The sequence below is a fragment of the Taudactylus pleione genome, unplaced genomic scaffold (assembly GCF_031769625.1).
Source record: "Taudactylus pleione unplaced genomic scaffold, aTauple2 ptg000377l, whole genome shotgun sequence".
In the NCBI taxonomy this organism is placed as follows: Eukaryota; Metazoa; Chordata; class Amphibia; order Anura; family Myobatrachidae; genus Taudactylus; species Taudactylus pleione.
Window position 1 is genome coordinate 3,638,136 of NW_028284778.1, and position 23,381 is coordinate 3,661,516.

General features: G+C 49.6%; 1 protein-coding gene and 1 long non-coding RNA gene across 2 annotated transcripts in view; one reads left to right on the forward strand and one right to left on the reverse strand.

Annotated features, from left to right (window-relative positions):
- LOC148508039 (uncharacterized) overlaps positions 1-23,381 on the forward strand; it is a 171,308-nt gene that overhangs the window by 22,985 nt on the left and 124,942 nt on the right.
- On the reverse strand, positions 10,189-23,137 carry LOC148508040 (uncharacterized). Its single transcript, XR_015869639.1, has 4 exons — positions 22,794-23,137; positions 22,019-22,173; positions 10,648-10,716; positions 10,189-10,537 (listed from the first exon to the last, which is right to left on the reverse strand). It is a non-coding gene; the product is annotated as an uncharacterized LOC148508040 (long non-coding RNA).

Genomic DNA, 23,381 nt, shown 5'->3' on the forward strand with positions numbered 1-23,381 from the left:
TTTTACTTCCTCCATGCCTAGACAACACTTTTTTGGGTTGGCTGTCAAACCTGCCTTATAGATGGAGTCCAACACTGCTTGTACCCTGGGTAAGTGAGACTGCCAATCAGGACTATGAATGACCACGTCATCCAGATAAGCAGCCGCATACCGTCTATGGGGCCTTAGAATCCTGTCCATCATTCTTTGGAAGGTAGCAGGTGCCCCATGTAGCCCGAAGGGCAACATCTTGTACTGAAACAAGCCCTCTGGCGCTGAAAAAGCTGTCTTTTGTTTGGCGCTCTCGGTTAACGGTACTTGCCAATACCCTTTGGTTAGGTCAAGAGTGGTTAAATACCTTGCCGTCCCTAGTCTCTCAATCAGTTCATCCACTCTTGGCATCGGGTAGGCATCGAATTTTGAAACACTGTTCAACTTTCGGAAGTCATTGCAGAAACGCACACTCCCGTCGGGCTTTGGAATCAACACAATGGGACTTGACCATTCACTATGTGATTCTTCAATAACCCCTAACTCTAGCATATTTTTAATTTCTTTCGACACCGATTCTCTTTGTGCTTCTGGTAACCTATAGGGCTTTAGATTAACTTTAACCCCTGGGTCAGTGATTATGTCATGTTTAATGACCGAGGTGTTCCCAGGTACGTCAGAGAACAGCACCCTATTTCTGATCAGAAACTCCTTGACCTCTTGTTGTTGAATTGCCGACAGGGTTTTTGCCACTGTCACTTCGGGAACTAAGGGCCCTGGATTTACTGGAGGGGCTCGGACAGCCGACAGTACCGTTCTATCTTTCCAGGGCTTTAACAGATTTATATGGTATATCTGTTCCGGCTTTCTTTTCCCCGGCTGGTAAACTTTGTAATTGACCTGTCCCACTCTTTCTAAGATTTCAAAGGGCCCTTGCCATTTAGCCAAAAGTTTATTTTCCACAGTGGGAACCAACACTAACACTCTGTCCCCAGGAGCAAAGCTGCGTAACCGGGCATTGCGGTTGTATACCCTCTGCTGTGCCTGTTGAGCCTGTTCCAGGTGCTCTCTCACTATCGGCACTACCGCAGCAATTCTCTCCTGCATTTGAGAAACGTACTCAATCACCGTTTTGTAAGGACTAGACTGCCCCTCCCATGTCTCTTTGGCAATGTCTAGTAACCCCCTTGGGTGTCTCCCATACAACAAGTCGAAGAGTGAAAACCCGGTGGAGGACTGGGGAACCTCTCTTATGGCCAACAATAAATACGTCAATAAGTAATCCCAATCCCTACCATCCTTGTCGACCACTTTCCTAAGCATGTGTTTTAACGTCTTGTTAAACCTCTCGACCAGCCCATCGGTTTGGGGGTGATAAACCGAAGTTCTTAACTGTTCAATTTTGAACAGGCGACATAACTCTTTCATGACTTTTGACATAAACGGTGTACCCTGGTCAGTTAGTATCTCCTTGGGTATACCCAGCCTGCTAAAGACATGAACTAGCTCTCTGCAATGGTCTTGGTTGACGTATTGCGCAACGGGATCGCTTCCGGGTACCTGGTAGCGTAATCCATTATGACCAGAATATACTGGTGTCCCCTGGCAGACTTCATCAAGGGTCCAACCAAATCCATCGCTATTCTTTCAAACGGCACCTCTATAATAGGCAATGGAACTAGTGGACCCTTAAAATGTGGCCTGGGAGCATGATACTGACACTCAGTTCAGGATGCGCAAAAGTCAGATACCTCTTTATAAAGCCCGGGCCAGAAAAACCTCTGCATTATTCGCTCAGTGGTTTTCTCTACCCCTAGATGGCCTGCCGTTATATGACCATGGGCCAGATCCAACACTGTTCTTCTGTAGGCTTTGGGAACTATTAGTTGTTCCACAATATCTTCCCCCTTCTTAGTCACCTGATATAACAAATCCTGACACATTGCCATGTGGGGATAGGACAAAGGACTATCAGGGTCTAAGGGTTTACCATCAACTACTTTTACATTCTCCCTGGCTTTTACCAAAGTAGGGTCATTCAACTGCTCCACGGCAAAGACCTCTCTTCTGACCTCTAAATCAGGCAGACGATCACCTGGCCCAACAACACTTCCCACCTCAATGGGAGGCACATCAGTTGGCGGGCCACCGTCACGTTCCACATTCTCTAGTTCGCCAACCATAGTAGAAAAAGGGAATAACTCTGACTCAGAAGAAACTCCCTCCTCCACTACATCGACAACCTTCTCAAATGGATCGGGGTTGTTCACCTCTGGAACAAAACGGCTTTCCCACAACTTCCAGAAGTGAGCAAAGTCTCTCCCCAATATTGCATCGTACACCAGACCATGCACCAAACCCACAGAAACTATAGCAGAGCCACATGGTGTCTCAATGTTCACCTCGGCCGTAACATAATATCGAGTATCCCCATGTATGCAGGTCACACCAACAGTTTTCCCTGTATGCCTCAAGGGGTTCACCAGCTCAGCTTTTATAAGTGTCACCAAGCTACCATAGTCTAACAGTGCCTCTACTCAGTTGCCATCTACGGTGAGTACACACATGTACTTATCAGTCTCAGCCTGCCGGTCAGCCGTACAGGCTGTCTGTGCAAAGAAAGACCCCCTGCGGTAGACATGAGCAGTATCACATTGCATAGGTTCAGTTGTAAGTGAACAATTAGCGGCAATATGGCCGAAGCCACCACATCGGAAACACTGAGTCATATTAATGTCTAGTCGTTTACGGGGCAAGAACCTTCCTGGCCTGGCAGGCCTGTCTCCAGGTTCTACACCCTCAGTCTTAGGTACATTCCACCGCCCAGCACCCTTCTCCCCTGGAACAGTCTTACCAGTGTCTGTGGGAGTTTGCCGGTGCGCCATCGGGGCTCGGTGGGGCATACTCATCAGCTCCTCAGCCACCACGTACCTCTCCACCAGCTCGACCAACTGGTCCGTGGACTTAGGGTCTGCATGGCTCACCCACTTGCGCAGAGTCGCAGGTAACGATCGCAGGTACCGGTCCATCACGACCCTTTCCACGATCTGTGGTCCCGTCAGCGTCTCGGGCTGTAGCCATTTTGAGGACAGATGGACAAGGTCATGCATCTGTGAACGTGGAGGCTTGTCCATATGGAACTCCCAGCGGTGGACCCGTTGGGCACGAACAAAGGTGGTGACTCCCAAGCGAGTTAGGATCTCCTGTTTTAGTTTTTTATAGTCTTTGGCATCAGCCAGGCATAAGTCGAAATAGGCCTTTTGTGGCTCCCCAGACAAAAAAGGTGCCACCAGACTTGCCCACTGCTCCTTGGGCCAACTCTCCCTTTTGACCGTTCTTTCAAATGCGGCGAGATAGGCCTCCACATCATCGCCCGAAGTCATCTTTTGGAGGAAGTGACTGGCTCGTACACAGTGAGTGGTGGTGGGAGGACCAGTAGTAACATCTCTGGGCCGGGCGACCAGGTGCTGTACCACCTCTCTTATGGCCTGGCTGTTTTCCGCTAAGGCCTGGCGGGTTTCCTCGATGGCGACCTGTTGTTGCCTCTGGGCTGTCTCCAAGGCCAACAGTTGCACCCTGGTGGATTCCTGCTGAGCTGCGGTAGCTTCCTGCTGAGCCCTGGTAGATTCCTGCTGAGCTGCTGTAGCTTGGAGCAAGGCCTTAACAATTTCCTCCATTTTGTCCTGGGGTGTAGGTTGGAAGCTGAACCTTGCCTCTCTGAGCATGGGCTGACGCCTCCTCTATGGGACTCCAAGGACACAGCATTATTTCCACCCTCACAAATTGGGCATCTGTCCCTTTAATTTTTAAACGGAACGTTTTCCTCTCGCTGCAACTTCAGTGTGTGTGGCTTCCCGCATTCTCCACCATATTGTGACACAGTCAGGTTAGGGGGTCCCTCTCCTGGGTAGAGGACTCCTTCCTTACACACACACACAGCAGCAGGGAAGCAGCACACCAGTCTGGATGCAAGTACAAGCTGGTCGGCGCCAGTCTTTATTGTACAATGTCAGAAATAACATAAAGAAAACATAAATATAAATCCTAGCCCTGTCGGGGCACTAACTTCACAGGTAGTTCCCTCACTACCAGAACCTGGCAGGGCCTAATGCCCTCACCAGCAACAAAGGCACAGCACAACACTTACAGATAGGTTTTCAAGTGTCTCTGAGCAAACTCCCTGTCTGCTCTCCCAGGTGAGACACTCAGCCCTAAACACACTAGGCTTATATTGGCCACTCTCAGGTGGAAACCCTAACAAGCCTGTTACCAGGCTGCGAGAACCAAAACCTGGAGTGGCCGTGGGTGGAGCCCTCCCTCTCCTCTCACCCACAACCCCCAGGTCCCACACCGGCTTTTCAAAAAGCCGAGACTCAAGCCTGCTACACTGCAGACTTTCTCCTGGGGATTTTAAACACATAGGACAGGAATCTGGGATAAATGTCCCTGCCACAGACCACTTTACCAGTGATCCTATCACAATACACACAGATTTGCAGTATTATTTTGTTAATGCTGCATCATAGCTGCTTCCAAGCAGGGCTATAAAAAGCCTAGTTGGGTGTGGCTCACAAGCCAGCCCTTGTACAGATGTGTCCCTCTGTATCTGAGAGGTGAGTATATTTACCTGCAATTTAATGGTGTGTTGGGCATGCAGGACTTGAAGAGAATTTGGGGTTCCTTGACGGAGGGCTGCAAGCTGAAATGTTTTTATCAAAATATGGACAAAATCCCCATGCTGTTATTTCTTACATACAGACAGATTTGCAGTATATTATTGTTTTATAATAGTTAAAGTTGATAATTATTTACAAATCACATACATTAATTAATCGTGCCCCAGCAAGTTTTTCATTAGGCATCTACGCATCCATATTTTTCTAGTATTATCTCAGTGTAACATCCAGCTCTCCTGTGCTCCAGATAGATAGATGAAAGTTGTTGCATTATTTCATGTAAAAATATAAAATATTGATAAATATGCCCTTGATGCTGGAAATAGTGTCACTTCACTTGTAACTGGCTCCTCTGATCCTGGTTGGTGCTTGCTTCATGGCAGGGGCATAAGAATATGTATTTGTGAGGGCAGTTTATCTCTCAGTGCTGAGGGAGGGAGGACGCAGTCTCTGTCTCTCTGGCTGATGCTCTGAGTTTTGCCTCATTTATTGTTAAAATACGAGACAAATAAAATAATAAACCTTGGCAAAGGCTGTTTCAGTGCCCACTAATATTTTTCAGAGGGAAGGAGAAACCCTTCAGCCATATAATACCTGATGGCCAATTTACCTCAGATCCTGAGGTAAAACTTCGACTTCATCATTCAGGTTTTTTTCCTCCTTATTATGGTTAGTAGGTTGGTGTAATAAAAAAATAAATACAAATAATATGGCCTGTTCAGGCAAATCTATATATCATCATTCCCTGGCAAATATATCCTGTCCGGAGCTGACAGAACAGTACTGCCCATAGCTGGCATAGTATCTCATCCTGGTGCTGGCATCAAGCGGAGACCCAAAGTCTGATTACAGGGTGACTTCATGATAAACCCATTGCTGGTCCTTCCCATATTGAATAATTCTCAAGTACCTCTTTTGTGGTGGATGGGGAGTCTGAGGAAGTAACTGGGACCATTGTGCCTATAATGTCACATTGGGCATTTAGGAGTTTTCTGTCAGAGATTGATGATGGAAGAGAAGGTGCTGTTTTCTGTCACAGATATAGGGATTATTTTCTTCCCTGACCCTAGCAGGGTCAGATAAAAACCCACATAAAGGTGTGTCACCATCCTCAGGTATTAGTTGTGAGGAAAAAAAAATACAAAATCCCTGAGGTCAAAATGGCTTCTGATTATAATGAACCATTTTCTGAGGTAGACACATGTTCAGGACAGATGTTTCCACAAATAATAAATAAATCCTCACAGGGATTCCAGGTCAGCCACAGACACAATGTTCCCTGATATTGCCTGTAGCAGGTAAAAACATTTGTAAACCCATTCTCTGAAATAAGGCCCCCATACATCTGCCTGCGGATTGCGCGATCCTGCGATCGGATTGGAAACCAATCCACCGGTCGGAAATGCCGACCAGCGGCCATCGATGTTCCGTGATCAGTCTCAGGATCTGGAAATTTTACATGTTAAACTTCACCTATGTGCCGTCACAGATGTATGGGGGCCTTAAGGGTATGCAGTCGGGATGCCGATGGTCTAAATCCCGACTGTGTAATCCTGGCAAGGGTCTAGTGACAGGCATCGAAATCCCGACACCTGTCATTTTACCTACGCCGGGAGCCCGGCACCCCGATCGAAGGCAAGCCGGGCGCGGACAGCTGCGGGGGGGGAGGTTTAGGTTAGGGGCTCCCGGGGGGGTCTTAGGGTTAGACCCCCCCCCCGGGAGGTTAGGGTTAGGCTAGGGGAAGGGGGGGTTAGGGTTAGGCACCCCCTCGGGAGACAGGTTTAGGCAGCGGGGAAGGGGGGTTTAGGGTTAGGCACTTGGGGGGAGGTTAGGGTTAGGCACCCCTAAGGGAGGGTTAGGGGGGTTTAGGTTAGTTTATACTTACCTTTAGCGCAGTCGAGGTCTTCACCTATGCCGGGCTTCCGCTGTCGGGATTTGAACCGCCGGCCAATGCGGCCTGCAGTAAATCATACCGATCCCAGCCTTAAGGGATGATGTGACTGCTGGCCAGTCTCACACTTTCCCTTCCTAATAATTCCCACATTATCAATACCAGATTGCAAGGGTGGCTCTAGCTGCCAGGACACTCCATCTAACCTATACTCCTTGCACTGGGATTTGCATGAGTAATCTGAGGTGTATAATATTGCTAAACAAGCATTCAGGACTACACTTATAAAGAGTATTAATTGCCAACTCTTTTCTCCCAGCTATTGCTGCAGCTCAATGCATTACTGGGTGATAAACTGCTAATTATACAAATGAGACTCAAAAAGTTCAGTATCTCAGCAGGTCCTCTGCTATGTGTCCTTGACTAGGCAACAGGAAGGATAATCCGTCTGCTCCCTTGATACACTTTCTCACTCCCTTCCAAAAGCTATCAGCATGGCCAAGTATTTAACTGTTTTACAGTAGCAAGATGGCTTATTAGCGCAGGCGTATCAGAACTAGTAACTATGGGCCTGATTCAGAGATGTACCCAATGCAAAAATGTTGCAGTTGAGCAATTATCTGTAAACTGCGCAGGCATCTAAAACCATAGTCGCTAACAGCGACTATTTACTGTAATTCGCAGTCAGGGAGCGTCTGTGGGAGGTAGCGGAGAATTGCGGCAAAATACACAGATGTGTTGTGACTTTCTTTGGGGCATGTCACAGCCTGCAATACTTTGTCTAGGATTTTATTCATATATGATATGGTATTGTAGTATGGTTGCTTATTTCACTTTGATTTCAGTGATTCTGCAAGCACTGAGAGAACTCCCAACCAGGGGCGCCGAGAGGGGGGGGGGAGCGGGTACAATTACCCGAGCCCGGGCTTCCTGAGGGGCCCGGTGCCCCCCCCGCCCTCACAGCAACCCAGCACACAGCGTGTGCTGAGCTGCAGTGGGAGACTGCTCGTGGCTCCTGTGCCTGTGGGGGGGAGCGATCACACTGATTGCGCCCCCCCTGGCTTTGAGCCGGGCTGAGGGGGCTCAGAGCGCTCCCCCTCCCCAGCGCCGCAAAACTTTTATTTATTTATTTTTTTCCGGGAAGGGGGCGTGACCACGCCTCCCGCGATTAGGCCACGCCCCGTTACCCGGGCCCGCTACGGCTCTTGGAGGGCCTGCTCCCAACTATTATAAAATGACACCATGAGGATACAATTGTGTGTATTCAGAGTTCTCTGCAGTTGTTATATTCACAATAATATGTTCCTTAATGTACTTTAATATTGCAGCACCAAATTGTAATACTGGCCATACACCTCGTGCCGCCGGGACTGCCAGGGAGCTCCGGGGAATTGTATGTGGTTTTCCATTGCAGACGATCTGTCGTATGATCAATCCTGTGCCTCACACGCTCATCAGGAAAAAGTCATTGATATGACATGAATGGACGCACGATGCATCGCATGCACAAAATTCACGGCACGAACTGCACACGATACGATGGATAATATGGGCTGTACATCTGATCGTATGATCCATTTTAGGAGGAGTGGGAGCGCGCATTGGATCTTATCCTACTCCAAAAATACACGATTTCTACACGATTCATCGTAAGACTCGTCGAAAATCGGGCAATCGGCCTAAAATCATACAGGTGTATGGCCAGCATTAGTCTTTATCCACTCACTAGTAACTTTTCTATTTGTATTCAGGTGAACTACAATTACTAATTACCCTGGATGGGTTTTGCTTCAATATTTTGCTCAGCGTGTTTAAATCATTAGCGTTTCCCCTTCTCCGATCTGCCTAAACCCAGGTTTATAAATAACCAGTTGGTAGACTGGCAGTTAGTCATAAGCTTCAGGAATTGCCCACGGATTGACAATTCCAGCACACATGTGTAATGATAAAGGGGTGCAGTATATCTCAGGGTTTCCCAAACTGGATGCTGCAGGGCACTTGCAGGGGTGCCATGGGTTGGAGGTCCATGACCAGATGTTCCCGGTGGAACGAAATAAGGTTCTTGGATACAGAAAGTTAATTACTGTAAGCCACACAAACCAGATGCAATTTATTACAACAAATAACAAGATATAAAAGAATAATAGTTACTTAGCTTCGGAATATAAATGGTTACACGATCCTGGAGCCTCCTCTCTCAGTATAGAGCTGGAGCGAACAAATTCCTGGCCACCAGCTACAGTCTGGTCCAGGCATAGGGCAGGCCACTGGAATCTCCTTTGTCTCCTGTTTATATAGTATCCTACTTGCATACCCATTTAACTCTTACTAATATGGGCATAAACCTACTTCAAACTACTCTATTGGTTAACTACTGATAGAACTTTCTAAAACTTAACGCAGGCGTACATCGCAGTAGACAACGCCTAAAGGATTTATGGCCTGTCTACTTTCCACATTCCTGTACCATTTCATGCCTGATACCACTTCATGTCTGATACACACATAAGAACCATGAATAGAAAATGGCTGACAGTAGCCATTTTGCTCTCCCAGTACACTAGACCAAATAATTATTCCTCTGTGTTTCAGGCAAAACCAATGCTGGTGATTGCCAATTATAATATATGTGACAAAGAGAAGCAAAACCCTGTCCCCCACCACATAACTGACCTTAAGGATGACAGGTCACCACAATCTACTTTTTTTCAGAATTTTCAATAAACCTTCGGCTTAGGGGTGCCATGAAAAATATGCTGGTACTCTAGGGCGTTGTGATTCAAGGAAGATTGGGAATCACTGGTACATGTAATGCTGGGTACACACTGGCCGATCAATTGATCGGCCAATATATCATGCCCATGTCGGCCAGTGTGTACACACGATATGTCTGTGAACAATGTCGTTCACAGACATATCTGTCCATCGGCAAGTGTGTACGGGTGATCAGCCGATCGCCCGTACACAGGGTGCTGAGGGGGGGGGGGGGCGGGTACTATTTCCCCGGTTTGACACCTCTCCCCCTCCCTCTTAGGTCACAGTAGCCCAGCATACGCTGCTGTGTGCCTGGCTGCACTGGGAGACTGTCTGAGGCTGCTAAAGCAGCAGCAGTCTCCTCCTATGCCAAAGGGGGGGAGCGATCACGCCCCCATTGTCTGTGCACCGGGCTGAGGGGCACATAGCGCCCCCTCCCCAGCGCGCAGCGCCGCAAATGATCTTTCCTTGTTTTCCCCCGAAGGGGCCATGGCCACGCCTTACGCGATTAGGCCATGCCCCCTACCCGCCCCCAGGCCGGCCCGACCCGCTGCAGCATGCAGATGATGGTCGTTCAGTGTTTATGAATAACCATCATCTGCAGATAAATCGCTATAGTGTGCACCCACCTTAATAGAGACAACACAATCTCTGAGATTAAGTCTGGAGATTTGCAGCAGCAGTAATTTCAAAGGCAAAACAAAAAAATAGATATGAAATAAATATATATATGTTAAAAGAAGACTCAGCACCATCTCCAGTGAAGATGTTTTCTTTATTAGGAAAAAAATTTTTTATACATTGTAGTCCCGTTGAGATGATTTATGCCAAGGACCGGAATTGCAGCTTCCTGTACACGACGTGCCTCATCTGCCTCTGAAAACACATTGGGGACAATTTACGAAGCTGTGGCTTCTATAAGACGCTGCTTCCCGGCGGGTTGCTGGAGAATATTTTAAACACCACTCGGCATCAGTGTAAAGCACGCCAGGCTTTACACTGACTGTGGGTGCCGCTTTAAATATGCACCTACATTTGTAAATTTTCCCCACAGGCTCACAATTAGTAACACATGAACAATCCTTAATGAAGATGTTTATTATAGGAAAAAGGATGTTATAATATATTCCAGTCCCTTTGAGATGTTGTATTTAGGGATGGCGATGGTGGTGGTGGGTAGGCCGGGTGCAAGGGGACGGCAGCTCTCTTTTATTCTTTATTGGTTGTTATTGTTACTCATCCGCCTCTGTAAAGACACAATCCCACAATTAGTAGAACATAGACACAATCTCCAGTAACTAATAACTGTGAGGGGGGTGGAGGATGGGGGAGGGGGACAGTCAGTGTGACACTTACCTTGTACCGCAGATCCTCATTCTCCTGCTGTAAGCTGCTCAGTTTTTCTAAATTAATGTTGGTTTCCATCTGCCATAAGAAAAGAAGGAAATGATCACATTAGTAGTAGGACAACGGACAGATTACATATAGTGAGACTGTGCATAACCATAATCAGGCCTACACCATCATGAGAGGCTACACTTACTGCCATGTGTAACACTATCTGCATACAGTTCCCTCCATGAGAGGGAGAGAGAGGCATGAGATGGAGATATAGCGGCATGAGAGGGAGAGAGGGGCGTGAGAGGGAGAGAGGGGCGTGAGAGGGAGAGAGGGGCGTGAGAGGGAGATAAAGCGGCATGACGGGGAGAAAGAGAGGTGGGGTGTGAGAGGGAGAGAGGGGTGTGAGAGGGAGAGAGGGGCGTGAGAGGGAGAGAGGGGCGTGAGAGGGAGAGAGGGGCGTGAGAGGGAGAGAGGGGCGTGAGATGGAGAGAGGGGCATGAGAGGGAGAGAGGGGCGTGAGATGGAGATAAAGCGGTGTGAGAGGGAGAGAGGGGTGTGAGAGGGAGAAAGGGGCGTGAGAGGAAGAAAGGGGCATGAGATGGAGAGAGGGGCGTGAGATGGAGAGAGGGGCGTGAGATATCGAGAGAGGGGCGTGAGAGGAATAGAGAACGTCGTGAGAGGGAGAGAGGGGCGTGAGATGGAGATAGAGTGGCATGAGAGGGAGAGTGGTGTGAGAGGGAGAGAGGGGTGTGAGGGAGAGAGGGGCGTGAGAGGGAGAGAGGGGCATGAGATGGAGATAAAGCGGCATGAGAGGGAGAGCGGTGTGAGAGGGAGAGAGGGGCGTGAGAGGGAGAGAGGGGCGTGAGAGGGAGAGAGGGACATGAGATGGAGATAGAGCGGTGTGAGAGGGAGAGAGGGGTGTGAAAGAGAAGGGGGCGTGAGAGGGAGAGAGGGGCATGAGATAGAGATAGAGCGGCATGAGAGGGAGAGAGGGGCGTGAGAGGGAGAGATTGTCGTGAGAGGGAGAGAGGGCATGAGATGGAGAGCAGTGTGAGAGGGAGAGAAGGGTGTGAGAGGAAGAGATTGTCGTGAGAGGGAGAGAGGGGTGTGAGGGAGAGAGGGGTGTGAGAGGGAGAGAGGGGTGTGAGAGGGAGAGGGGGTGTGAGAGGGAGAGAGGGGTGTGAGAGGGAGAGAGGGGCGTGAGAGGAAGAGAGGGGCATGAGAGGGAAAGAGGGGCATGAGAGGAAGAGAGGGGCATGAGATGGAGAGAGGGGCATGAGATGGAGAGAGGGGCGTGAGATATCGAGAGAGGGGCGTGAGATGGAGATAAAGCGGCATGAGAGGGAGAGCGGTGTGAGAGGGAGAGAGGGGCGTGAGAGGGAGAGAGGGGCGTGAGAGGGAGAGAGGGGCATGAGATGGAGATAGAGCGGTGTGAGAGGGAGACAGGGGCGTGAGAGGGAGAGAGGGGCATGAGATAGAGATAGAGCGGCAAGAGAGGGAGAGAGGGGCATGAGAGGGAGAGAGGGGTGTGAGAGGAAGAGATTGTCGTGAGAGGGAGAGAGGGCATGAGATGGAGATAGAGCAGTGTGAGAGGGAGAGAGGGGTGTGAGAGGGAGAGAAGGGTGTGAGAGGAAGAGATTGTCGTGAGAGGGAGAGAGGGGTGTGAGGGAGAGAGGGGTGTGAGAGGGAGAGAGGGGTGTGAGAGGGAGAGAGGGGTGTGAGAGGGAGAGAGGGGTGTGAGAGGGAGAGAGGGGTGTGAGAGGAAGAGAGGGGTGTGAGAGGGAGAGAGGGGCGTGAGAGGGAAAGAGGGGCGTGAGAGGGAGAGAGGGGTGTGAGAGGAAGAGATTGTCGTGAGAGGAAGAGATTGTCGTGAGAGGGAGAGAGGGGTGTGAGGGAGAGAGGGGTGTGAGAGGGAGAGAGGGGTGTGAGAAGGAGAGAGGGGTGTGAGAGGGAGAGAGGGGTGTGAGAGGGAGAGAGGGGTGAGAGAGGGGTGTGAGAGGGAGAGAGGGGCGTGAGAGGAAGAGATTGTCGTGAGAGGGAGAGAGGGGCATGAGATGGAGATAGAGCGGTGTGAGAGGGAGAGAGGTGTGTGAGAGGGTAGAGAGGGGCGTGAGAGGGAGAGGGGTGTGAGAGGGAGAGAGGGGTGTGAGAGGGAGAGAGGGGCTTGAGAGGGAGAGAGGGGCTTGAGAGGAAGAGAGCGTCGTGAGAGGGAGAGGGGCATGAGATGGAGATATAGCGGCGTGCGAGGGAGAGAGGGGTGTGAGAGGGAGAGAGGGGCATGAGAGGGAGAGAGGGGCGTGAGATGGAGATAGAGCGGTGTGAGAGGGAGAGAGGGGTGTGAGAGGGAGAGAGGGGCATGAGAGGAAGAGAGGGGCGTGAGATGGAGAGAGGGGCGTGAGATGGAGAGAGGGGTGTGAGATATCGAGAGAGGGGCGTGAGAGGAATAGAGAACGTCGTGAGAGGGAGAGAGGGGCGTGAGATGGAGATAGAGTGGCATGAGAGGGAGAGTGGTGTGAGAGGGAGAGAGGCGTGTGAGAGGGATGTGAGAGGGTAGAGAGGTGCGTGAGAGGGTAGAGAGGTGCGTGAGAGGGAGAGAGGGGCATGAGAGGGAGAGAGGGGTGTGTGAGGGAGAGAGGGGCGTGAGATGGAGATAAAGCGGCATGAGAGGGAGAGCGGTGTGAGAGGGAGAGAGGGGCGTGAGAGGGAGAGAGGGGCATGAGAGGGAGAGAGGGGCATGAGATGGAGATAGAGCGGTGTGAGAGGGAGAGAGGGGTGTGAGAGGGTAGAGAGGGGCGTGAGAGGGAGACAGGGGCGTGAGAGGGAGACAGGGGCGTGAGAGGGAGAGAGGGGCATGAGATGGAGAGAGCGGCATGAGAGGGAGAGAGGGGCATGAGAGGGAGAGAGGGGTGTGAGAGGAAGAGATTGTCGTGAGAGGGAGAGAGGGGCATGAGATGGAGATAGACCGGTGTGAGAGGGAGAGCAGTGTGAGAGAGAGAGGGGTGTCAGAGGAAGAGATTGTCGAGAGAGGGGTGTGAGGGAGAGAGGGGTGTGAGAGGGAGAGAGGGGTGTGAGAAGGAGAGAGGGGTGTGAGAGGGAGAGAGGGGTGTGAGAGGAAGAGAGGGGTGTGAGAGGGAGAGAGGGGCGTGAGAGGGAGAGAAGGGTGTGAGAGGAAGAGATTGTCGTGAGAGGGAGAGAGGGGTGTGAGGGAGAGAGGGGTGTGAGAGGGAGAGAGGGGTGTGAGAGGGAGAGGGGGTGTGAGAGGGAGAGAGGGGTGTGAGAGGGAGAGAGGGGCATGAGAGGGAGAGAGGGGCATGAGATGGAGAGAGGGGCGTGAGATGGAGAGAGGGGCATGAGATATCGAGAGAGGGGCATGAGAGGAATAGAGAACATCGTGAGAGGGAGAGAGGGGCGTGAGATGGGGATAGAGTGGCATGAGAGGGAGAGTGGTGTGAGAGGGAGAGAGGGGTGTGAGAGGGAGAGAGGGGCGTGAGAGGGAGAGAGGGGCATGAGATGGAGATAAAGCGGCATGAGAGGGAGAGCGGTGTGAGAGGGAGAGAGGGGCGTGAGAGGGAGAGGGGCGTGAGAGGGAGAGAGGGGCAAGAGATGGAGATAGAGCGGTGTGAGATGGAGAGAGGGACGTGAAATGGAGAGAGGGGCGTGAGATATCGAGAGAGGGGCGTGAGAGGAATAGAGAACGTCGTGAGAGGGAGAGAGGGGCGTGAGATGGAGATAGAGTGGCATGAGAGGGAGAGTGGTGTGAGAGGGAGAGAGGGGTGTGAGAGGGAGAGAGGGGCATGAGAGGGAGAGAGTGGCATGAGATGGAGATAAAGCGGCATGAGAGGGAGAGCGGTGTGAGAGGGAGAGAGGGGCATGAGAGGGAGAGAGGGGCATGAGATGGAGATAGAGCGGTGTGAGAGGGAGAGAGGGGTGTGAGAGGGAGACGGGCGTGAGATGGAGAGAGGGGTGTGAGAGGGAGAGAGGGGCGTAAGAGGGAGAGAGGGGTGTGAGAGGGAGAGAGGGGCGTGAGAGGGAGAGAGGGGTGTGAGAGGAAGAGATTGTCGTGAGAGGGAGAGGGGTGTGAGGGAGAGAGGGGTGTGAGAAGGAGAGAGGGGTGTGAGAGGTAGAGAGGGGTGTGAGAGGTAGAGAGGGGTGTGAGAAGGAGAGAGGGGTGTGAGAGGGAGAGAGGGGTGTGAGAGGAAGAGAGGGGTGTGAGAGGGAGAGAGGGGCATGAGAGGGAGAGAGGGGTGTGAGAGGAAGAGATTGTCGTGAGAGGGAGAGAGGGGTGTGAGGGAGTGAGGGGTGTGAGAGGGAGAGAGGGGCATGAGAGGGAGAGAGGGGTGTGAGAGGAAGAGATTGTCGTGAGAGGGAGAGAGGGGTGTGAGGGAGAGAGGTGCGTGAGAGGGAGAGAGGGGCGTGAGAGGGAGAGATGGGTGTGAGAGGAAGAGATTGTCGTGAGAGGGAGAGAGGGGTGTGAGAAGGAGAGAGGGGTGTGAGAGGGAGAGAGGGGTGTGAGAAGGAGAGAGGGGTGTGAGAGGGAGAGAGGGGTGTGAGAGGGAGAGAGGGGTGTGAGAGGAAGAGAGGGGTGTGAGAGGGAGAGAGGGGCGTGAGAGGGAGAGAGGGGTGTGAGGGAGAGAGGGGTGTGAGGGAGAGAGGGGTGTGAGGGAGAGAGGGGTGTGAGAGGGAGAGGGGTGTGAGAAGGAGAGAGGGGTGTGAAAGGGAGAGAGGGGTGTGAGAGGGAGAGAGGGGTGTGAGAGGGAGAGGCGGGTGTGAGAGGGAGAGAGGGGCGTGAGAGGGAGAGAGGGGCGTGAGAGGAAGAGATTGTCGTGAGAGGGAGAGAGGGGCATGAGATGGAGATAGAGCGGTGTGAGAGGGAGAGAGGGGTGTGAGAGGGAGTGAGAGGTGTGAGAGGGTAGAGAGGGGCGTGAGAGGGAGAGAGGGGTGTGAGAGGGAGTGAGAGGTGTGAGAGGGTAGAGAGGGGCGTGAGAGGGAGAGAGGGGTGTGAGAGGGAGTGAGAGGTGTGAGAGGGTAGAGAGGGGCGTGAGAGGGAGAGAGGGGTGTGAGAGGGAGAGAGGGGTGTGAGAGGGAGAGAGGGGCTTGAGAGGGAGAGAGGGGTGTGAGGGAGAGAGGGGTGTGAGAGGGAGAGAGGGGCATGAGATGGAGATAAAGCGGCATGAGAGGGAGAGCGGTGTGAGAGGGAGAGAGGGGCGTGAGAGGGAGAGAGGGGCATGAGAGGGAGATAGAGCGGTGTGAGAGGGAGAGCAGTGTGAGAGAGAGGGGTGTCAGAGGAAGAGATTGTCGTGAGAGGGAGAGAGGGGTGTGAGGGAGAGAGGGGCGTGAGAGGGAGAGAGGGGTGTGAGAGGGAGAGAGGGGTGTGAGATGGAGATAAAGCGGCATGAGAGGGAGAGCGGTGTGAGAGGAAGAGATTGTCGTGAGAGGGAGAGAGGGGCATGAGATGGAGATAGAGCGGTGTGAGAGGGAGAGCAGTGTGAGAGAGAGGGGTGTCAGAGGAAGAGATTGTCGTGAGAGGGAGAGAGGGGTGTGAGGGAGAGAGGGGTGTGAGAGGGAGAGAGGGGTGTGAGAAGGAGAGAGGGGTGTGAGAAGGAGAGAGGGGTGTGAGAGGGAGAGAGGGGTGTGAGAGGGAGAGAGGGGTGTGAGAGGGAGAGAGGGGTGTGAGAGGGAGAGAGGGGCATGAGATGGAGATAGAGCGGTGTGAGAGGGAGAGAGGGGTGTGATAGGGATAGAGGGGTGTGAGAGGGTAGAGAGGGGCGTGAGAGGGAGAGAGGGGTGTGAGAGGGAGAGAGGGGCTTGAGAGGGAGAGAGGGGCGTGAGAGGGAGAGAGGGGCGTGAGATGGAGATAAAGCGGCATGAGAGGGAGAGCGGTGTGAGAGGGAGAGAGCGGCGTGAGAGGGAGAGAGGGGGGTGAGAGGGGCGTGAGAGGGAGAGAGGGGCATGAGAGGGAGAGAGGGGCATGAGAGGGAGAGAGAGAGGGGCATGAGAGGGAGGGGCGTGAGATGGAGATAGAGCGGCATGAGAGGGAGAGCGATGTGAGAGGGAGAGAGGGATGTGAGAGGGAGAGAGGGGCGTGAGAGGAAGAGAGGGGCGTGAGAGGAAGAGAGGGGCGTGAGAGGGAGAGAGGGGCGTGAGAGGGAGAGAGGGGCGTGAGAGGGAGAGAAAACGTCGTGAGAGGGAGAGAGGTGCGTGAGATGGAGATAGAGCGGCATGAGAGGGAGAGCGGTGTGAGAGGGAGAGAGGGGCGTGAGAGGGAGAGAGGGGTGTGAGAGGGAGAGAGGGGCGTGAGATGGAGAGAGGGGCGTAAGAGGGAGAGAGGGGCATGAGAGGGAGAGAGGGGTGTGAAAGGGAGTGAGAGAAAGGGTATGAGCAAGAGAGAGTTAGAGATACTAAGGAGGTGAGAGGGGGGGAAAGAGAGAAGGGGAGAGATATAGAGGGGGTTAAAGGAGTAAGAGGGGGAGGGGTGAGAGAGAAGAAAAGGGGTTAGAAAAAGGGGGGCAAGTAATAGAGTTGGAGGTACTAAGGATAAAGAGGTACTCAGGGGGCTCAAAGAGGTGGAAATGCTGTGTGAAAAAAAACAGAAAAGAGAGAGGGCTGTGGGAGATATAAGAAAAAATAGAGACTCAGAATGGGGGCTGAGGGAGGAGTAAAAACACAGTGGAAAAGAAAGAAAGAGAGAGAGAGAGAGAGAGAGAGAGAGAGAGAGAGAGAGAGCACTGAGAGATGGAAACAGAAATAAAAATTAGGTACTCAGAGAGAGGAGAATAACAAAAGGGAGGTGGGAGGACTTAGAACAAACAAGAAAACAGGGAGGACTGAAACAGCCTTCTTGGATCCTGCATCCGCCTTCCAGGTTTTTAGCCAAAGGGATCTTCAGGCTACAACCGAAGTTGCTGAGACCCTAGTAGCCAAAATACCTGCGTCAATGACCGCTTCCCCCATATACACAGCTGCTTCTCGCATCTGATAGAGAAAAGACTGGTGTTCTCTGGTAGCCTCAGACAAAGGGCCCGATTCAGACCCGGACGCTATTTGCAGACGCTCGTTCTTAAAAAGGGGCCGGATATTTAAATTGAGCGCTCGCTCTTTGCGGTGTGTTGACGCCTCTATGTCTGAGCGAGCGTTTGAAAAATGCGCTTGCTATTTTGTAAAGACGCCCCTTTGCCGTTCGCATCACACGTCATCTCCGGTATTTATTAGATTAATCGGGAACATCGAAAGGCATCAGAACTGCTCGCAGTGCTTGTGGTAGGTCCGGGTCATCATGAGGCAACCTCTTATGCTCCTGCTTTGCCGCCACTTGTCTATCTGGCTGCTGAGGAGCTATAGACAGCGGCGTACTATGACTAGAGTGAGCATTAGTATCAACCCAACAGGAATTCATGGGGGGCATAGACATAGAAGGATGCAACTGCTGTGAATACCCCATAGCATGGGGAAATACCGCAGGCAGAGCCCGCGCTTCTGCTACTTTGTCCACTAAGTGCTACAAAACCTGATACCACCCTGGTGGTTCTGGCACTGGAGCTCTAGATATACCGGCTTGAACAGGTATCTGTTTACAACAGAGGCTACACAATCCGTCCAGGTCCGACAGGCCTGCCAAACAAGACACATGATCTGAGTACTGGCAGATCATCCTTCTCGCCTACACCTTTAGACATGACAAATGTATAAATGGTATAAGGTGTACAGTATAAATGCAATGTGACTCCTATCAATGAAACCCCCCACACCCTTCAGAGTGATGAGGAGACCACAGTGATAGGTATAACTGACAGTTTGAAAACTAAAAGGCAGTACAATACAGCAGCTAGCATTATAGTCACATACAAGGCATAAATACGCACAAATGCTATTGCAAATGGAACTCTGAATCAACTGACCAGCCCCGCAGAGGTAATGGTAAGATATAGAGTGCTATTTACCAGACCCAAGGGAGAAGTATACAGGGAGACAGACCAACCGCTACAGCAGTACACACACACAAATGCGATCTGCGAGCGTCTCACCACGAGGTGGTCAAATATAGCAAACCAGACGCTGAACTCTGTACCGGAAGTTGCATCTGGTTTGGGTCTCCATCAGTTCGCTGATAGCTACAGCACATACTGCAGACTGGAGTCCATATTTTATAGTAAGATGAAAGCCGCCTAGCCCAAAGTCCCGGATATAATTGCTGATTAATATAGTATACGTGTGATGGTTCAGTGCGCTCTTACCATAAAGCTACAGAAATTGTCAATGGTGATGGTGTTTTACAGTAAATATCCTCATGGCGCCTCTAAGTTACAGTGGTTGCCCTTTGCCACTCAGAAACTAAAATTAATAAATGATAAACATATAGGGCGCAAATAGGAACAATTGGTTTATTTATATAAAATAAAATAAAAGATGAAATAAGAACATATAAAATTGTTAAATCATTTCAACTCAGCATTGCGTTAATAAATAGTGTGATCGCTCCCCCCACAGGCACAGGAGACGGCTGCTCAGCAGCCATGAGTAGTCTCCCACTGCAGCTGCTGTGATTTAAGAGGGAGGGGTGGCGTGCCGGACCCAGGCCCCTCCAGCAGCCTGGGCTCATGTAATTAGTACCCCCCTCTCGGCGCCCTTGGGTGTTATCAGCTAGTTTGAGGTGGAAATTTAGTATGGTATATATGTAAAATAAATATGTCAGATCGATGTGTGGACTGAAGTATTGTTGGTAAAATGATCACTACCTCCTATCCAGTCTAATGCGTAGCCATAGTCAGCCGCTAGTGCGTAATCGTGGATACAAGCGAGGTTGATACCACCAAGAGTAGGGGGTTACTGCAGCTTGAACAAGGAGATGTGTGGACATTTATTTGCCCATATAAATGGAATGAGAGCTTTGGTAATAGAAAAATGATCTTGCTACTTGGAGTTTTATTCCTGTCTAATTAAATACTAAATTAGTGCAAAAAAGCTCTCAGGGAAATTAAAAAGGCACCTGGACCACATGTAAATCACCATCGACTATTCCAGCCCTGTCCTACCTACAGAGAAAATATCATGTATAGATAGATCCGTATCTGACCTGTTCCTGCAGCTGCTGTATCTCTTCTTTTAATAGATCAATCTCCAGCTGATTCTATAATAATATACACAGCATCTCCTCCTTGTGCAGCTGGAGGAGGGCCACTACTTCCTGCAGATTAGGCCATAATAATTCATGTTATGTTTTTTAGTTTCTAATACTTCCAGCTACATAGCCCTACAAAGAGCAGTGACAGCGGTTGGAAACATAATAAAAATAAAATTTCACTTCACTCAATTGGCACAGTCAGAATAGTGGTGTCACCCATGCAGATCTCCTGTGCACCTCTATGGGATGTGAGAAAATAACAGCCAGGTAGCTGTCTGCGATGTGCCGGGACAGGGCATGCCTGTAGCTGAATTACCCCAGAATTGGTGAAGCAGCACGGGCCTGGCCTGATGTAAATACTGGTACTGCTTAGGCTGACCCCAATTTGTTTTTAATCAGGAAAGATATTAATTTTACAAAATGGGTCCTGATTCAGAGATGGCCACCTTTTGCATTTGTGGCAGACTTGTGTATAACTCCTATAAAGGTGACATCTCATCCATGTTGCAAGTGGTGTGCCCTACTGTGTAGTCTCCAACAATATGGCTCCTCAAGGTAGACTTCATTTATTTTATCAAGATAGCCACCGATACTGTAACTGCGCATGGGTGGTGCCATCTTGTTCTCTGTGTATGATATGAGCTATACAGTAGAGAATGGCTGTCCTCCCCTTAGCTCCCGAGATAAGTACCTGCATATGACTGCTGTTCCTGAGCCTACACTGCTACCGCAATACCTGAGACAGTCACCGTCTGGTGAGCTGCCTAACCTCGCTAAGCTACGACCTCCACTTCATGCTCTGGACATCCAGTGTAACAGTGAGTACGGCTGTACAAAACTTCTATTCAATAAAACCACACAACCTGGTTAAGTTTCACTGGAATAGTGGCCTGGATTAATTACATATCCCCCTGTGTGCACACGACTCTGCTAAACACCAAGTTGTACAAAAATTTCCAACAATCCCTACCAACAGTCACATAGAATCTATAACATACGCAATAAGGAACTGTAGGGACGGCTGCCCGAGACAGGTGGTAGCAGCTATAATGATCTTTTCACATCTTCTCCCCATATTTAGAGCATCATTGTTTTTGTTTTTTTAAATCGTCTATTAAAGCCTTACAAAGAAAGTAACATTATACAGATATACATCAGCTTAGTGCATGGATAAACCATGTTATATGTGTTTTACAGTGATTTATTACATGCAGGGGGCTGTCTGTGTAAGTACTTTGATTTGCTTGCCTACATGCAATAGGGATAGGGTGATGGAGCACATTATGTCCCATTGGGTTGGGAATAAGGGGTGTGATGGAAGTGGGTGGAGGTGCACTTTGCTTTTTAATCTACTAGAATGCTGCTGAATCTGCCTCCTCCTTGAATCACTAGCTAGCCAGGAAATGCCAACCAGATGGGTACAAAGCAATCATGGCTAACACCACACACGCATCTCTACGTCTGGCATCTACTGCTCCACACAGAAGGTAAGATGAGTTCTTAAAGGTCAGTGCCTCAATCTGTTCCTGCTGTTCAGCCAGCTGGGCTTTACGTTGGCTCTAAGAGAGAGAGAGAATAATGTACTTACAGCAATAATTATATAACAGGAATTGCACTGGGGCCCTCTTACATTGTTAGGTGTAAGCAGTGTAGTACAGCATGCCATATACTTATCGGTGCCCCATGTTACAGGGCAGGCATATGGGTGCATCAGGTGGGTTTTTTATAGACTAGAACAAACTGCAACTGATATGATAAGCCCAGGGCCAACCCCTTATCGCTGCCAGTTACCAATGGTACATTGTGGGAATAACAGATTTAATATCGCCACGCTATTGAACAATAGAAAATCAGCATGATCTCTGCTGCTAGGAGAGGGTAAAACAGCAACACCAAGGTGGCACCAGATCTCAGCTATTGTTATTCCCATGGGCACCTGCTTCTGTGTGTCAGGTCCATCGTTACACAGTGACACAGGTCTAGTCACAGCGAGAAGCAGTAGGTGACACAATATACTGTAGGCAATTTTAAATTACTGTACAAAAAGTGACCTTATTTTCTGACTGCCAGATGGGGTAACACGCCGGGAAAGCTATTTATACACAAGCAAAAAATTAAGAAAGAAATGATGAAATACTTTAAAACGAATTCCCATATTTTTTGGAAAGAACATTGAAATAGTGTATATATCATCATATAACATTTCAATCTTAGCAATTGGTTTGCCTACTTATGTCGGTGTCTAACTTTTATCAGGAGCATATTTACCACAATTCGCATCTCTGCAACAAAAACATCCTGAGACTGTGCCTGGCCCCCACCTGCACCCAGGGACTGTTGATTGGTGAGCCCCTCTGTGACTCTGGTTGGCTGATCTCTCTGCTCCTGCTCTGTGGCCCTGGTGAGCTGCTCTGTGCTGTAAACTGAGGCACATGAAGCAAAATAGTGGAGGACAGAAAATCACATCACCAACGACTACAGGCCACAGAATAAATAATTAATAAATAATCAATAAATATATTTTTTTTAACGTACAGAGTTTGATGAATTTTATGTCTGCTGAAAGTAATGGATACAATTTAAAGATTAACAGACCCTTTTGTGGTTATTAGTAAAAACAAAATCGCAACTTATTATGGCAATAATAAAAATTGGTTATCGCCACAATTCATAAAAAAAAATATCAATAATACTGGCACAAAGTGGTTAGGCATAACACTGCTTTGCCAAGCCAGTTTCTGAGCCAGCTTACCAGATTAGAGCTGTCATTTCCACTAAGGTGGCAAAAAATATATTTAAAAAAAATAAATAAAAATAGATCAAAAATATTAAAAAAATTAAATAAAAAAAATGCTTTATTCAAGGAATAAATTATTGTAAATGATTAAATCATTTTACTTTGTTATCTGTTAACAGAATAGGTACCGCCATAATATGTGTTAAATTTGGGATGAAAGTTGGCTCACCTTACTTCTGTAAATTATAGCCAGAGGTAAGGTTTGCCAGCTATATAGAACATAATAAGTCAGAAGACTACACTTACCTGCCAATCTCAGGTTCCTCATGATCGTACTCCAGTGACATCAGCTGAAGAGGAGAAATAAGATAAGGGGTGAAATGAAATTGCCCACAAAAAAAGTTATCAATGATTTTCTTTCTTCCAAATTCAAGGGCCACTACTGTCTGCTCATTGTCCCTGACCTCTCTGCTGCATTTGATACCATGGACCACCCTCTCCTCCTGCAATCCTCTACTCAGTCTGCGTGACACTGCCCTCTCCTGGCTATCCTCCTTCTTTTCTGACTACTCTTTCTGTCTTCTTTCATTACTTTACTTCTCCCCCACTGCCACTACCTGTAGGTGTCCCCCCTCTGTAGGCAAGCTCATTGACTCTTTTTGTGGGAAAGTGAGAACAGCCACGGTCACCGCTGATTACTGTTAAAGGGCCACTGCCACTAATGTACATATATACAGTTGTGTGCTACTCTATGTATACCACCTGCATTAAGCCTGAAGCTCCCGGCTGGATCTGGCTTGCTGTTATATCTGCATAAGAAAAATGTTCCCCCAGCACACAGCAAAAGACCAGCAATGAGACTTGAATACTTCATGATAATAGAAATACAGAGAT